Source organism: Podarcis tiliguerta, assembly GCF_965153285.1.
Source record: "Podarcis tiliguerta genome assembly, chromosome: 3".
Taxonomy (NCBI): domain Eukaryota; kingdom Metazoa; phylum Chordata; class Lepidosauria; order Squamata; family Lacertidae; genus Podarcis; species Podarcis tiliguerta.
This window is the reverse complement of record NC_139536.1, coordinates 116260006-116277232: the sequence shown is the minus strand read 5'-3', so window position 1 is coordinate 116277232 and position 17227 is coordinate 116260006. Positions and strand designations below refer to the sequence as shown.

Sequence of the window (17227 nt, the reverse complement as noted above, 5' to 3'; positions counted from 1 at the left end):
CACATATTAGGAGCTGGATACACTGAAGTGATATTTAAAAGTCCTCTTCAGACTTCAGAAAGAAGGGACACTGGTTGCAACACAGCATGAGTTTTATGTACCAGCACCAACACAATTGGGTAGGAGGTGTAAGATTTTAAGATATCCAACACACTCGTGAAAACTGATTTCAAGTAACAGCAAGCTATATAGGTAGGCCAATATTATGTATTCAGGTAGGCCAATATTAGTAGCTGCTGCCCATATTTGGAGCTGCAGAGATTGTGTAATTCAGAGGCTATTGCAAATGTCATCTGATAAACTGCCATGAAAAAGAACAAATCTTTTAAACAATTTTACACAATAATTTACATATGTGTAGTTTATTTTGTTTTTTGAGCTAAATTTGTAAATACAAAGTGTGTCATGAAGCCCACAGCATTAAACGGAACTTCTGCATAATGATGTGAGACTGTGCACTTATGTGGAAGCAAGTCATACTGAACTTGGTGGAGCTTATATCTTGAGTAAACATGCATAGGATCAGGCTACCCATCTCTAGAAACCAAACAGTACAATCCTAAACATGACTACTAAAAATACATCACATTGAACTCGATAGGGCAGGTAAATGGGGTTGGGGTTGCAGTCTTAGTTAATCTACGAAATCGTTTTAAAATACAATGCACAGTGCATTGTTTCTGGGATTCAAGAACAAAAATGTATGTGATTCCTAAGATCCTCAACTTCCAACACATGGTCTGCTTTCTCCACCTAACTTTCAGCTGCCTCCACCTCCTAAGACAGTCTAGGTGGGAAGGAGAAAGTAGATAAGATGATGATGATGATGATGATGATGATGAATGATTAAATTTCTATACTGCCCTTCATCCAAGGATCACAGAGAGGTTTACAATCTAAAAAAAGGCAAAAATACATAACATAGCAACAAACAAAAACAATACCACCTCTAACAGTTTAAAAGACCATAGATTGGCGAATTAGCCAAAGGCCTGAAAGAAGAAGTAGTATGTTTTTGCCTGGCACCTAGAGATATGTAAGATATGTAATGAAGGTGCTTGGGGAGAGCATTCCACAAGCAGGCAGCCACCGCAGAAAAGGTGTTCAGTGTGTGGATGCCTTTTGTTGAATATGTACCGTTCAGGTTATTATAACTGTACAGGCCGTGACCATTTTGCCCACATCTGATTGACACACAACCACCAACACTTGGGTCCTTTTAGACCCAGAAGGCGGCAGAACAAGGGATGGAACAGAGAAGCTTATGCATGCTCCACTAATGGGGGGGGGGGGCAGGAATGGAACCCCCGTGCAAAATGGTTGCTACCTATATTATGTGTTTTACTTATTTTAAAATTATAACTGCTTTACTTGTTTTTGTATAATAATAATAATAATAATAATAATAATAATAATAATAATAATTTATTATTTATACCCAGCCCATCTGGCTGAGTTTCCCCAGCCACTCTGGGCGGTTCCCAATCAAGTGTTAAAAACAGTACAGCGTTAAATATTAAAAACTTCCCTGAACAGGGCTGCCTTAAGATGTCTTCTGAATGTCAGGTAGTTGTTCTCTTTGACATCTGATGGGAGGGCGTTCCACAGAGCGGGCGCCACTACCGAGAAAGCCCTCTGTCTGGTTCCCTGTAACCTCACTTCTTGCAATGAGGGAACCGCCAGAAGGCCCTCGGCGCTGGATCTCAGTGTCCGGGCAGAACGATGGGGGTGGAAACGCTCCTTCGGGTATACAGGACCGAGACCGTTTAGGGCTTTAAAGGTCAGCACCAACACTTTGAATCATGCTCGGAAACGTACTGGGAGCCAGTAATTGTAATTGTATATTGTTGCAACCTGTCCTGGGACTTTATGGCAAAGGGCAAGGAATCTTACAAATAAATAAGTAAATACAGCAGCTTTCATATTACTGAAAAAAAGTTTCGCTTCTATTATAAAAGTGGAATTATGGCTAGCCTCTGTTAGCCTGGCACTTGAACAGTAAAGTTATCATCAATTTAATTATATGCAAAGTTCTGTATAAGTAAAAGGATTGGGGAGGGGGGCGACAAGCAAATAAAGATTTGGGGTTGATGTTCGTGAATTTTAAACAATTAGCTTCAAATCACAGATAGCATATTTTAGATTAATGTACACTTTATAAAGTCAAGAGGTTGGCAGCCTTCTTCAGCAACTTCCATAATCTCTGACCATTGGTAATGAGGGCTGATGAGAGCTGTGTCTCATTTGAAAGGCCACAAATTGGGGAAGGCCAACTTAATGCTTCAGTATTCTGCAGAGTATTTTCCAAGTGTCAGACAACAATAAATTCAAGTTAGCAGCTCAATCCTGAAACTGCTTCACTTGTTTTATGCAGTTTTAATCCTGGGAAGGATTACGGTGTAAGAAAGAGATACAGTACTTCTAACTTTTCTTCTTCCTCTGGCCACTGGCTGGTCTGTTGTTGTTTTTTAATAGCTCTTTATTGGGTTTTATATAAAGGACAATTATAAATAAAGAAACCAAATAAATAGACCAAAACCATCTTGTATCATCATTCATGGATAACAAAAATAGCATATCTCAGACATTTGGTTTGTGGTTAGTGGTCAATATATAGGTTCCTGGTTTATAAACTAATTTAAACAAGATAAAAGTAACAGTTAATATTCAATATCACGTAGCCAACTGTCCCATCAAATATCCTTGTGGTTGTGTTAAAACTGAATATGGATAATAATCTTTTTTTTTTTTTAGGTTACAAATAAGGCAAAATTGGGTACTGATATATAATTGAACATGAGAATGTAAGTGAATATCTTGTTTAAATAAACCAAATTGAGCCAAAGGCTGGGGGGTGGGATTGTTCATACATACCAGCTGTAATAATAAAATTTCAGGTCTTATATATATATGTTCATAAATGTACCAACCAAGCACGTACATAGATCAGCACAGGAAGACCGACCTGAAACCATTTTGACTCCCAAGCTGACCAAATGTTTCTCTGCCAGGAGGAAGGAAGTGAAAAACCTTCCTTGTTACAGGAATTGGGTAATCACCATCTCAAAGGAATGGGCAGACTACCAGGAAAGGCCATCAGATAAGGCATTATCAGATAACCTGACTGACAGGAAAAGCAACAACATTCAAATTTCTGTTGTAGACCACCTTTTCTGTGATGTAGGTATGATGTTTGTGGGGGGTGGTCTTGGGTTACACCTTCTGTGATGTATGTATGATGTATGGAGGGGTGGTCTTGAGCTCCAGGGCAGGGAATTAAAAATATCTATTTTCTGTTATTTTCTCCTACCAATAGGGAACCCACGTAAGGACTGTATACGGGCTCTTGGATACCCCATAAGGGGAAAAGGGCAGATTTTCTTTACAACATAGCATATGTAATAAAATCAAACCACTGGGGTGAAGCCACCCTTCTTGATCGGTCCACATGTCAACCACAGCATATTTGTTAGTCTCTCAAGAAGCGCTACTTTCTAGACTGTCTTATATCGGTTATCTACTGTTACACCAAAAAGATCTTTCTAGTGTCAACTATGTTACATTGTGCAGACTGCAATAAATGGCTTATTAATTCTTTGTTGTGTAAACTCAGATCATTGCCTTAGCCCCTCCACATGAAAAGAAGAAACAGGGTTAAACTACACAAAGTCAATCATGCAAGTATTAATTTTTTCAGCCGGAATCCTTCCCACCCCAGCCACAATGTCTAAGGGATAATATTAAATGCTTGTTCTGTAATGCTGATGAAAAAAGCTGTTGAAGCAATGGTATCTGAATAGCTAGATCAAACTGGTTAGAGCATGGGAATTTCCAGATGCCCAAGTAGGTTAATTTTGTTCCTGTGATACGACTGTAGAAACTCTGATTACTTAATCACATTTTCTCCCTTCCAGGAACACAGGTTTTGCTCACAAGGTACAAAATTCAGTTTGCACTTACGTACGTTAAAGTCTAGTTTTCAAGTTCTACAAGCCTATGCATACTTTCTAAGGAGTAAGTCCTATTTATACAAAAGGACTTATTTCTGAGAAAGAATTCTTAGGATTTGCTGCCAAGGAGTGTGGTGGAGTCTCCTTCTTTGGAGGTCTTTAAGCAGAGGCTTGACAACCATATGTCAGGAGTGCTCTGATGGTGTTTCCTGCTTGGCAGGGGGTTGGACTCGATGACCCTTGTGGTCTCTTCCAACTCTATGATTCTATGATTCTATGATTCTATGCTCTGCCTGTCATTCACCTTGATTTTGAACAGGTTTACTTAGAATCTGGATCCCACGAGGTACTTTTTGGTAAGAATATTTAAGATTGCAGTCGGTAAAGGTAGAAACGGTAAAGCATTTCAGCTTCTGATTAATTTAGTTCTCATAAGCCCATGTTCTTAGTCAATTTCTTTTCCGACAGGGATTGCGGTAAACCTGCATTACAGTTCCTTGAAATGTGTTCTATATACTTTGAACTATGAACTCCTGATACGCTGTAAGTAGCACCACAAAATTCATGTAATGGGAATCAAGGGACTGAAATAAAACTCAGAAATATTGTTTTAAAAGAAATAACAAGGATGATATGACAGAATTTACAACTAGCTTTTGATAGTTGAGATAATGAATTATATGGTAAAAAGAGAACTTCTATTTCAGTAACTTCAGTCAAAATTAAAGAGAGCAGAATTTGAATTAATCTCCGACTGCTTTTCAACAGCTTGCAGAGCTCCTAGCAGCTAAACTACTTTGAAAAAGAATGATAAAAAGCTGGAGTTCAGCTACTAATTAACAGAAGCTGGAAGAAAAGACAAGAGGGGGTTAAATGGGTCACTAGTTGCTGGCTGACTCTTCTGAAACTTTTGGTTTTTTTCCACCAGCAAAGAACAGACCTTTAACCCAAATATTACTGTTTGCAATGCATCACCATCTAACAAGATAAGCAGTGATGTTGTGAATAGGTAAACACCATGAGCCAGTTACAATTGCTTTGACTATGTTTGTGGAAGAATATCAGCAATTCAATGAGAGGGCAGCTCAGAAGGGCCAACCCTGTGTTGCACTATGTTATGCATCCATCATGTGTTCAGATTCTTAGTAACATCTGAATAGTCAATGATGTGTCAAAAAGAAAGGATTGTGTAATGAATCATGCAACACTTTCCAAGTGCCATGGTGACTAAGATTACAAGCTTTTCACAGTGACGAACCAAAACTCTTCAACTATGAAACGAAAAGAAAAAGAAAAAGACTAGCCAGGAGCCCTCATGCTTGTCCTCCGTTCATATCTCTATACCGGGGGTGTCCAACTTCCAAGAGGTTGCGATCTGCTCCCACTATAAACAAACTGGCAGTGATCTACCCATTGGATTGACTGGAGATGTTGAGCTTTGGGGGGGGGGGGAGGATCAGCCAAAGTTGTTGCGTTGGTTTGTCTGGGGGGGGCATCAGTGTCCCTCGATTGACCAGGATCGACCAGGTACATCCGTGATCGACAGGTAGATCGTGATCGACCTGTTGGACACCCCTGCTCTATAACATTATGATTTCTCAGCTGGGCTACTTGGCTTACGTCCTCCCCTTCCATAGATGGCCAACAAAAAATGGAACGAAAGAGCAGTTATTGCTCAGCACTCCTGGAATGGGATCATGGACAATGCAGGTGAGCTTAGTCCCAGTTTATACAACAACTGTTGAAGAGGTGCTGCATTCTGCTAGTGGATCACCCACATTATACTGCAGGGGCCTGAAATGAAGCCTTGATGTTTTCCATGAGTAAGTTTAGACCTCAGAAATATTTAACCATGCCAAGTAACATTCTAAAGGTAAAGGTAAAGGGACCCCTGACCATTAGGTCCAGTCGGGGATGACTCTGGGGCTGCGGCGCTCATCTCGCTTTATTGGCCGAGGGAGCCAGCGTACAGCTTCCAGGTCATGTGGGCAGCATGACTAAGCTGCACGCAAACGCCATTTACCTTCCCGCAGGAGCGGTACCTATTTATCTACTTGCACTTTGATGTGCTTTCGAACTGCTAGGTTGGCAGGAGCTGGGACAGAGCAATGGGAGCTCACCCCGTCACGGGGATTTGAACCGCCGACCTTCTGATCGGCAAGCCCTAGGCTCTGTGGTTTAACCCACAGGGCCACCTGCATCCCATAACATTCTATTCATTCTACTCATGTCTAATTAGGCTCTATACTAAGCTACTGATGATGAAATTATTTCATCAAGTTTCCCTCTGCTTAAAAAAAACAAACCCAACCAGCATTAAAACACTGGTTAGGACTTCTATTTGATTAAATACCAATTGCCTCTCAAGGGGTTTCTGCTCTATTTTTTCTTAGCTGAATATACAGTAATGCAACATTTCTTTATTCATCTTCTGTGCTGCATCTAAATGTTCTAAAGATGTGTGACTTATCTAGCTGTTGCCACCAATGCTAGCGCTAATTTCCAGAGTGAAAGTTGTTACTCTACAATAGGGGTCAGCAACCTTTTTCAGCCGTGGGCCGGTCCACCGTCCCTCAGACCATGTGGTGGGCCAGACTATATTTTTTTTTGGGGGGGGGGGGGAATAAAAAATGAACAAATTCCTATGCCCCACAAATAACCCAGAGATGCATTTTAAATAAAAGGACACATTCTACTCATGTAAAAACACACTGATTCCCAGACTGTCCGTGGGCTGGATTGAGAAGGCGATTGGGCCGCATCGCCTATCCCTGCTCTACAAGGTTAGCATCTGTTTACTATCCATGTTGTTCTGTCCACTGTACACAACAGCCAGATTCAATGGCCTTCAGGTGACCAAAGGAACTACGGCTTGCTTTAACACACTTTGTCCTCCTTCTATTCTCTTATTCCCACTCTCAGCTGTCTCTCCACTTGACATCCAAAAAGGAAACACCAGGGAAAGTGGGGAAAGCCTCTGTTAGCACATGTTTGCCACACTAGCAACCCTTGGCTTACTGTGAGGTGTCAGATGAGTCACTGGTTAAAGATGCACATGAAAAAACTCGAGGATAATTTAGTAGCTATGATTCTACAAATATGTAAAGAGCCAGTATGTTAAGTTTTTCTTATCTGAAAGGGAAACCAAGTAACCACATTTCAGAGCTAAGATGAAAATATTAGGACTGCAATCATTACACACTTGCTACATGGGAGCAAAAGCTTTTATTTAAATCAGATTCTTTGAAGAATATAAACATAAAACAACACATTTCATTTTAAAATATCATGGTTTGAAATTATGTGACTGCATTATTAAAGGTCTAAACACAAAACCTATTTGAACTGAACCCATTAAATTTCATCCAACACCTTTTACTAGAGTTTAAGAGTGCTTTCAACTAGGTTTTACTCAGAGGAGACCCAGTGAAATCAATGCATCTAACAGTCATGTTCATTCATTTCAATGGCTCTACTCAAAGTAAAATTTAGTTGAATACTACCCAAACTCTTTCTATTTAAAAACAAACCCAGGGACAAAAAACACAGTGGTACCTCGGGTTACATATGCTTCAGGTTACAGACGCTTCAGGTTACAGATTTCGCTAACCCAGAAATAGTACCTCGGGTTAAGAACTTTGATTCAGGATAAGAACAGAAATTGCACGACGGCGGCACAGCAGCTGCGGGAGACCCCATTAGCTAAAGTGGTGCTTGAGGTTAAGAATAGTTTCAGGTTAAGAAAGGACCTCCAGAACGAATTAAGTACTTAACCCGAGGTACCACTGTATTTGACTTCTGAAGGTGAAGTCATTGTAAATAGGTAAAGAGCTCTGAGGTGGGGACATGTTGACTACTGTCTTGGTCATGGTAGAAACTGTCACTTGTGTTCCCTTTTTAAATGTGATGCTCAGATTGTGCTGGCCCTTCTTCTATAACAGCAGACATCATGGATGCATACAGGGAAGGTGGGGGAAAAGCATGGAAAACTGCTTGTGGGCACATGTATAATTTGAAATGGTAAAGGTAAAGGGACCCCTGACCATTAAGTCCAGTCGCGGACGACTCGGGTTGCGGCGCTCATCTCGTTTTACTGGCCGAGGGAGCCAGTGTTTGGAGGGTAATTCAATCAGCTGCTTCACTCCTTTTCTGGTCAAGTGGTAGCAGAATGCAGAGTAGTCTGCATTCCTGAAAGACACTCCAGCAGTAGTGCTTGGAACGGAAGGGCTGCTTTGCCAGCAGCCTTGGACCAGCAGCTATAGTGTCATAAGTGTGATAATTGGCTGGTTGAGCAATGGCTAAGAACAAGTAGCATGTATCAGTCTCAGTCACCAGCTGAAGTGCCTTCAAGTTTTTGCTCAGGGCACATTCATCAAGGCAGGCATGCTGCTACTCTCTAGTATGACAAGGTGCTGAGGTACATGGGAGATCTCCAAGCAACTGTATGGTGACCCCCCCACTCTCTCTCCAGTTCCAAGGTTTGGATAAAGGCTACATATTGTGGATGGGAGAACCAAAGGCCTGAGGGTCAAATGTGGCCCTCAAGATCTCTGACTAGCTCTTGGAACTCTCCCCAGGCCACATCCCTCAATGACCTTGTGTTCCTCAACTCTAACAATAACTCTTGCTTACCTTAGGGTTGCCATACACCCAGAATTTCCTGGACATAGCCAGGATTCAGCAGTCTGGGCAGAAATCGCTGAAATGTCCGGGAAAATCTGGACGTATGGCAATCCATGTCAGCAGTGTTGTTTTTGCCGATTTCCCTTAAAAATAGCTCAACAACTTGGGGGGGGGGCGGATTTTGTCCGGATTTTCGCCTTTTGAAATATGGCAGCCCTAGCCTGCCTGGATGGAAGAGGGCATGGTGTGGATGGGTGGGTAGAAGGTAGCCTACTGTATAAACTCACAAGATTACATTTATTACGTTTCCCACCCTGGCCTCTAGCCCTGGCCACAATTTACATGATGTCCCTGGAAAGTTGCCCAGAAGACAATGTGGTCCTCAGGCAAAAGAGGCACGCAGGCAAAATGTTTGATACCAGGGCCTAAAGCCCACTGTGTGCCTTCAGGAAATACTGCCCAACAGTGCATGATCCTCTCTACTTCTTTCTGGATCAGAGAAGGGGTTATAACTGGTGGGGGGAGGGCTAGCAACTGCAATGTTTGGCTAAGCCAGCAAGGTTAGAATTACACAGCCCTATTCTCGACTCCGTTTTCTCTGCTCAGTGATCTCATATTATTATGTAAGTACTCATTGTAAGTATGCTCTCTCTCTCTCTCATAGTAGTTGAATTAGTAGCATGCACTGGTACTTCCCCCCTCTCTCAGATCCAGAATTTACATTGTGTTGGTGCCCAGCAGAATAAGTGGTGCTTATTTATTTAGGAATATTTTTACCCCCTCCCTCAGTATTGCTGAAGTGACATTGTTGCTGCCAGGATGGCTAACCTAAATACCTCTCTTCCCATGTTAACCTACCCGAACCCTGAGATCATCTTCTGAGGCCCTTCTTCTTGAGAGGTCAGGAGGGTGGCAACATGAGAAAGGGCCTTCTCTGCAGTGGCTCCCTGTCTTAACATCCTATACCCTTTTTAAAATGCTGGCTCTTTTTTGGGGGGGGGGGAGTTATTGGGTTGTTATTTTTGTTTTGATTTTATGCATTTGATATTTTATGTGAACTGCCCTGAGACCTTCAGGTATAGGGCAGTATAGAATTTTTTTTAAAAAAAGTTAGAAACAATACAATCAAAGGGCAATAAAATAGCAAAAGCATAAAACTGCAACAGCATAATAAAACAAAATTCAGCCAAGGTGGTCTGGGGAAATAAGCAGGCATTTGCATAACAACACTAATGTGTAAGAGCTTGTGCCAGAAGCTTCCCTAAGGAAGACATTCCAGAGGCAGGAAGCCAACACCAAAAAAAGCAGAGATACAGAGAAAAGGTTCTCCAAAGGTCTGCTTAGCTCATTCGCTGAAGGTAATACTTTAGTACCTGGGTCCCAATTTATATAACGCTTTAAAAGGGTAAGCACTTACACAATGAATCAAGGAATGGTGTTTCCTGCTTGGCAGGGGGTTGGACTCGATGGCCCTTGTGGTCTCTTCCAACTCTATGATTCTATGAAGTCTAGAAACTTGACAGGGCTACTTCTGGGTAAACATGCAGCGTACGCTGTTGAATATTCCAGGTACAATCTTTGGCCCACCAAGGACTATAAGGCCTACTGCATTCAGCTAAAATCTGACCTGCTATTTTATGAATTGCCGCAGCTAACCCTTAGGTTTAAGTTGCTGTTTTTGAGCAACTCCAGCTAGTGGATCTGGGGCTCTGGAATGAAAAAACGAAATAGACCCCCATCAGCCTAAAGTATGCCCACCCTAAAATGTGTGGTGTATTGTTAGGTATTTATTATTGTGCACGGCAAGCTAGGACTATCTTTATTGTCAATCAGGTGGCAAGAACGTTTTACTTTTGTAACAAGGAGAAACATTTCTGTCAACTATCTAGCTGTCCTTGCTTCTGGACAGCGCCCAAACTTAAGTCTTCATGTGTTATGCTGCTTGGTATACTTGCAGAAATCCTCAGTTTCACAATTGCTGCCCCAAGCAATTACAAATCATTGCAGCTCACATGTGTGGGCTACACTCCCAGAAGTATGACCAGAGGTTCTTTGATAATGTTAGAAGAGAATGAGATTTTTAATTGCAAAGTTATGGGTTTGAGCCCCACATTAGGCAAAAAGATTCCTGCATTGAAGGTTGGACTACATTACCCTCATGGTCCCTTCCAACTCTACAGTTTGATGATTCTGTAAGTTTTAATTGCTACGGCAACCAAGACAGGGTTAAACATTCAGGACATTTTATAATCAGCCCTTTCCCCTGGCAACTCAAAGCATGATTTTAAATCCCCTTGATCCACCCACACAGAACATCCTGACTTTTTAAGAACATGGTCTTCTAAGAGATTCTCACCTTTTATTATAACTTGTTCCTTAAAGTGTGTGTGTCAGACTAGCAGATTCATGATTTTTACAATCCTGATTAACTACAAAATAGCGTATAGATTTCAAAGTCTGAAAAGTGGAGTAGCATGTAAGAGCTATGCATTGACAAACACACTTCTCTATGTTTGTTTTGTCCTTTGTCCATAACATTTGACGTACACTTAAACCTTTATTCAGTAATAACTTTCACTGAGTTATTACAAAGGATTTACTAAACAGGATTTACCTCCAAGCATAAACTCTTTTTTCAGTTTCTGTAATCTACCTTTAATCTGCATCATGCACAAAGAGCCCTAAGGCTTCTTTCATGAAAACACATATGCAAACACTACCAAGCAGCATATTTGGAAGACACTTGAAACTGAGCAGTTGCCTTCATTTACCAGTGTCTGTAAACAGAATGGTCGCAATTATCGAGCTTCAGTACTTCCTATAGCCTGGAATCAGATTCACCATAATTCTCTTCAGTCTGCCTCAGCTCCAATCAGCGTGCTGGTGTTCTGCTACTGCCTTCCATACTCTCCAGTGCCACTCCCTTGCCAACAGTCCCTTCTCCTCCACCATTCCAGGTTTCCCCAATCTGGTGCCCAACATTGGTTTTAGATTACAACTTCCATCAATCCTAAGAATTAAGCATCCTGGTTGGGGGGTGATGGGTGTTTAAAGTACGCAAAACATCTGGCTGCTATCAGGTTGAGGGAGGTTACGTCAGACTCTTAAGCAGTCAGCTTTCCCCCAATCTTTAAAAAATATATATTTTTTATTATAATGTACAAAACAAAACAGGTGAGGATGTGTCTTTGTCTCTCATAAGTAAGTGTATTAAGTTCTGTCCCAGAACCTGGGGAATGCAGATGACATGTTTATAGCAGGCTGAAGTTCTTTCATGTATATCACAAACATCTCCCAAGTCGCCACAAAATTCCAGTGCCTTTGCCTTCCCCTTTGCTTACGTTAAAAGTTTATTTCTCTACCATGGCTAACATGCTACTCTTTGCAACCAGACTCTTAAGCAGCCAGTTGATCCCTCCCTACCTGTAGCATGGCAACTTTTCTCCAGGTTGCTGTACAACTGACCCAGCATGTGACATAAAGGGGAAGGCCTATTAACACCCTGATAACATGGTGACACACCAGGGAATTATGGAAATAGTCCATTCACTTCCTTGGATTATGAGAAGTTTCAAAAGACACCCTTTTGCTACCTTTCACCTAAGCCATACCAGATATATTCTACTCTTATGAAAATTAAATGACACTTAATGGGAAAAACCTACACCCAGGGGCATTTTATGAAAGCTAACATTACTGTTGTCATGCAGGTGACTAGTTAGAGGTAGAGGTAAGGAAACATAAATATCCATGACTATATCCCTATCTATGAAACAGTGGTATTTACCACTTTTAATAAAGTGCTTCGTAACATAACAAAAACTCATTGCAACACGTAATTTTTGTGAACTTTGGCAAGAATGGAAAGATTCAAGAGCACAAAAGAATCAAGGATTCCCCTTATCTGATGAAAGGTAACCAATTCTTGTCAAAACAGATTCCATATTACCTAGCTGAATCCTAAAGTTAATCATTAAACTACACCATGGTGGGCTGTTATCTGAAGGTCATGCTAAAGGCTTTTAAAACAATTTCTGCTATACATTCTTGTGTTAAAGACCAACTAAATTTAAAGTAGGTTATTTTAAGGCTTATTCATGTTTGATCTCTGCACCTGTATCAGTGTGGTAAATTCTTTATGCGTGAAATCACCCTCATGGAGTGAGATCATTGTGTCAAACCCTACAATAAGATTAACTCCACCAAATGTGAAAGAAGAAAACTTGCACAGATGCTAAAAAAAGAACTCCTATTGAATTCCAGAGGATGCTTCTATGTTTGGAGCAAACTGGCATGGATTATGCTTGCCACTTCCAATCTAGAATGAATTATTTCCCCACTTTACAGCAGAGGGCTGCAGCTTCTAAGGGGCAACTGTCAGCAGAACTGCCCCACTTCACAACAAGGGCTCTGTGTTGCAATTTCTTCAATATACTGCAATTCATGACCAATGCCAGAAGATCACAAGGTAAGAGCAGCCAGGGCAAGCGCCTGCTATATTCCTCCTTTCAAATTTGTAACTAGGGGGAGCCCTGACTAGTTAACACTAAACAAATCTCAAGGCCAACTTACTTTTTCACTCAAGCAGAAACAGAAACTGCTCTGTGTCATGTTGATACCTGAATAACAGCAACAGAAATCTGGCCCAACTTCTTTTTATTATCCAGATTTCACCATCACCCTTAGTCAACCACCCGCCCCCTCCCAACGGGGCAACCATATACATATGCACTTAGAAGTCGTCGCCCCCGCCTCCAATCAAATGTAAAAGTCAATGTGGATGGGATTGCAACCTAAATGTCTTTGTAGACAAAACCCCTCTACATTTTCACTTGCGCCCACATGAACTCTACCATTCCTGAATACAGTACAGACAGGCTCCAATCTCAACGCCACAAATCTGAGTCTCCTAAGACGCCCGAAGAGGAAATTCCCCAGTTTGCCTCGTAGACCTCAACGCCCATTCTTGAAGCCACAGCCGGAGCTAGAATTTTCCACGTCCAAGCCCGGGGAGCAAAACACCCGAAGCAGGCTGGCGGCTGAGGGCGCCGCCGGAGCCTGGGGCTGGGAGGGAGAGGGCGCCAATTCCGCCAACTCCTTGCGCGTGACCCCTTCCGACGCCCGGCCCAAAGCGCAGCCTCCCCTTCTCGCCACCACGCCGGAGCAGCCCGCAGGTTTCCCGGCGAGGAGGGCTGTGGCCGCGGCTCCAGTCCTGCCTTTCCCGCCTCGCCCGCCCGCTCCCCACAAACACGCACCTTGGCGATGGACAATGGCCCGGGCCGCCGCCGCCGCTGCTGCTCCTACTCGTGCCGCCGTCGGTGGATCCGCCACCATCGCTTTTCAGGTGGCGATGGCCTCGTCGGGGGCGCCAGAACCCGCCGCGGCTGCTCCCATTGCGCGCCGCTTCCGCCGCGGCGCGCCTCTCCGCCCCCAGGTGCGGCTCCTCCGCTCTTCTCGCCGGGAACGAGGCCGGGGCTGGAGGCCTGGCGGCGGCTTCCCTCGGCTCTCCCCGACGGCAGCAGCGAAGGGAGAGTTGAAGTCCGGGAAAGGGCGGGTGGCGACGCCGCCGACGCCGCTTCCGCCGGCCTCCCTCCTCCCTCCTTTGCGCGCCAGTGACTCACTCCCTCGCTCGCTCGCTCGGCGACTCCGACAGACAGCGCGATGCTCTCGAGGGCACAGCGCGGACAATGCCTAACCCAGCAGCAGCAGCTTCGGCGACGGCGCCGCGGGCCCGCCAGCTCGCCGGGTGGCGGGGGACATGCTGGCCAGGAGGCTACCTGCTCCGAGGGGAGGGCAGGGCGGCGCCGCCACTTGTTGCTCCGGTGCCCTCCGAGGCTGCTCCGCTTCCCGCCAGCCTCTCGCCCCGCTCGCGCAGGAACCCAAGGCAGCCCCTCAGGCGGCCACGCTGCCGCTGCCACCGGAGGAACAGACGGGGAACGGGGAGAGGAGCGAGGCAGCGAGCGAGCCAAGCTCCACCTCCTGGGCGGCCGCTTCGGAGCCAGGCCTCGCGGGGGGAGGCGGAAAGGGAGAGGGAGCCCGAAAGAGTCCCGCTCCTTCCCCGCGCCTGCTAGCTCCAAGTTCGGAAAAGGAGGGAGCGGGGGGCGGAGGGGGAAGAAGAGCGCGGCGAAGCGCGGCCGTCGGAAAACGCAAGGCGGGCAATTCCCGCGAAACAGCAGCCGCGGATCTAACGAGGAAACGAGCCCATTGCGGCCACGTCTGAACAAACAAACTTGCTCAAACTTCCCTCGGTCGCTGGGCGAAGCACGGCCCTAAAAGGGCTCGACGTAGCCGGAGGGGCCGGGATGGGGTTGTTGAAGGCACCTTGGCAGGTGCGGGAGGCCGCCGGAGCGCCTGGCAGGGTTTCTGCGGGTGAGATGCCAACGAGGGCGTTTGCAGTTGCAGACAAGGGTCTTCCGTGTAAACGGGTCGTAAAGATCCTCTCCCCCCGTGGGTTTGGCACCTTGGCCCCCACCACATTCCTGATTCTTCAGCCCTCTTCACCAGCTGGTGGGTTTTGGCTGTTTGGGTTGTATCTTTCTGCCAGCTCCTCAATCACAGGTCTGCCAGCCCTCTTTCCATTCTGGGCATGTACAGAGGAATTTCTGCACCTAGGTGCACCTTTAAAAAGAATCCCAGGAAGCACACAAGAATAAATCTTACTAGCTGTTTTGTATTTTTCTGTTGTAAACAGCCCTGAGATCTTTGGATGAGGGTGGTATACAAATTTAATAAATAACAATAGCAATAGCCTTAGTTATTCTGCTTCACAATAGGAAAAATGGAAGCTTGTGGTTTTTTGCATTAGGCAATATCCATTCCTGTTTGTTGTTGTTTTTTAAATACTGAAATCTTGTGGAAGAGTGGTATTTGCCTGACTTGCATAAGGTTTGTTTAAGAGTTGTACAGAGGTGGCAGAATTATAGATTATAGATGTACTTCCAGCGTACAGCAGTTGGAGGAAATTGGTGTGATGAGTGACCATCTACTGTGCTCAGGTGAGGGGCAAATAGACATTAGGGGTATGGTGCTATGAGGCTGCTTATTGAAACATCATGTGTGACAAAAGGCCAACTCAAAAAAATACACTAACAATTGGATGGGTGGCTGGGTTATTTTCACTTATCAGATTTTTTTACATTAAGGGGAAATCTGGATTAAGTGTGTGTAAATCAATAAATGCAGGCTAACGTTTTGATGCCCACAATGTTGTGTGGACTCTGTGAAAAGCATATGTTCATGAACTCATTCCAAAATTACGGTAACTCTTTTGTCTGGAAGCCCCCCAATTGCTTTGTTGCTTTCCTGTTCTTCCTTCACTATCATCAGGACAAATTAGGGCTTCAGTTTTTCATCTACATTTGGTATAATTACACACACAAGCAATTAGTGCACCAAAACAGAATCTCCTCTAGGGGTTTGCTGGAGTAAATTCTCATTAGAATTCAGCACAAATACAAGGAAACGGATCCTTGCGTATCGTCTCCAGCTGTCAGCCAGTCTAAATTCTACAAGACATCTGCTAGTTCTGATAGTCACTTCATTACCAAAGTCAATGTAATAATTGCTATTAACAGGACAAGAATTCAGACCTTGGTATGGAAGGGGAAAGCTATTTTGGGGGAAAGGAGTAAGAGTCATCAGGTTCCAAAGGTCAATCCAACTCTCATGTAAATTTGAAGCTAAACTGTTACAAAGCAGTGTAGTTTGAGAGCCTTGTTGTGGTATGTTTGTACCTTCAAACAATTTATGTATAAACTTAAAATAGACTCACTTGAGTTGGTTGTATGTCCATAGCAGCCGACTCATTTTGCTTTTATAAGCATCAATGAGCCATATAATAGCAAAGTGTATGGGAGAGCTAGGATTCTATTGCCAGTCCATTTTTCATCTAAAAAGTATGGAGCCCCTTGCCCCCTCCAGCACTTTCATCTACTCCTCTCTCACCCGAGTGCAACAAAATTAAGGGTTCAGTTCTGTGCACTCCAACTTTAAAGTAACCCCACTTAGGATAGAACTGCAGTGACAACATTCTTCCCAACACAAGTCATACAGGAAAATGTAAACAAGTTCTTAGTTCACACTGTAGCACTATGTCTTAAAGACTATATTTTTGTGTGTAAGAATTCATGTGTCATCAAATTTCTAAATTAATGCCATGCAGTTTAATGTCAGTATATATTAATCATCCTGCTAAAACTTATAGATGAGTGCAAAGTTCTCAAGAGTATAGTTGTAAAAAGTGTGTATTTTAAGCTTAGAAAAAAATCTGTATTTAATGCAGAGCTTTCCAAACTTTTCATGTTGGTGACACACTTTTTAGGCATGCATCATTTCATGACGAAGTAATTGAGTTTTACTAGCAAACCAGAGGTTAAACTAATCTGTTTCCAGCACCAGGAGGAGTGTGGGGAGCGTTTCTGTGACACAGTTTGGAAAGCTCTGCTTTAATGTAAATCGGGGTCCCCAACCTTTTTGGGCCTGGGAGCAGATTTGGAAATCTAAGAAACTGCTGTGGGCACCACAAAGTGCTCAATTCACACCAGATAAACTAGTGATACTCAGACCACTCCTGCATGCAACAGCCCCTCGAGCATAACAGCTATTTACACTCCAAAAATAAATAAAATAGAAAAAAGGAGGCAATAGTCCACCCA

General features: G+C 43.6%; 1 protein-coding gene and 1 long non-coding RNA gene across 6 annotated transcripts in view; one reads left to right on the top strand and one right to left on the bottom strand.

The window, feature by feature from the left end:
- B3GNT2 (UDP-GlcNAc:betaGal beta-1,3-N-acetylglucosaminyltransferase 2) overlaps positions 1–17227 on the bottom strand; it is a 50719-nt gene that overhangs the window by 10438 nt on the left and 23054 nt on the right. The window contains exon 1 of one of the 4 annotated variants that reach the window (XM_083435434.1): positions 13829–17203. The exons of 2 other annotated variants lie outside the window; for them this stretch is intronic. The gene's annotated coding sequence lies outside the window, so the exon portion shown is untranslated. Of the gene's footprint in view, positions 1–13828; positions 17204–17227 lie in introns of those variants that run through there. One more of the 4 variants, XM_083435436.1, reaches the window with a different exon arrangement.
- LOC310675252 lies at positions 43–5366 on the top strand. Of its 2 annotated transcripts, none has more exons than XR_014509998.1 (3): positions 43–119; positions 4419–4493; positions 4719–5366. It is a non-coding gene; the product is annotated as an uncharacterized lncRNA (long non-coding RNA). The 2 variants fall into 2 exon arrangements; XR_014509999.1 differs by having other exon boundaries at positions 62–192.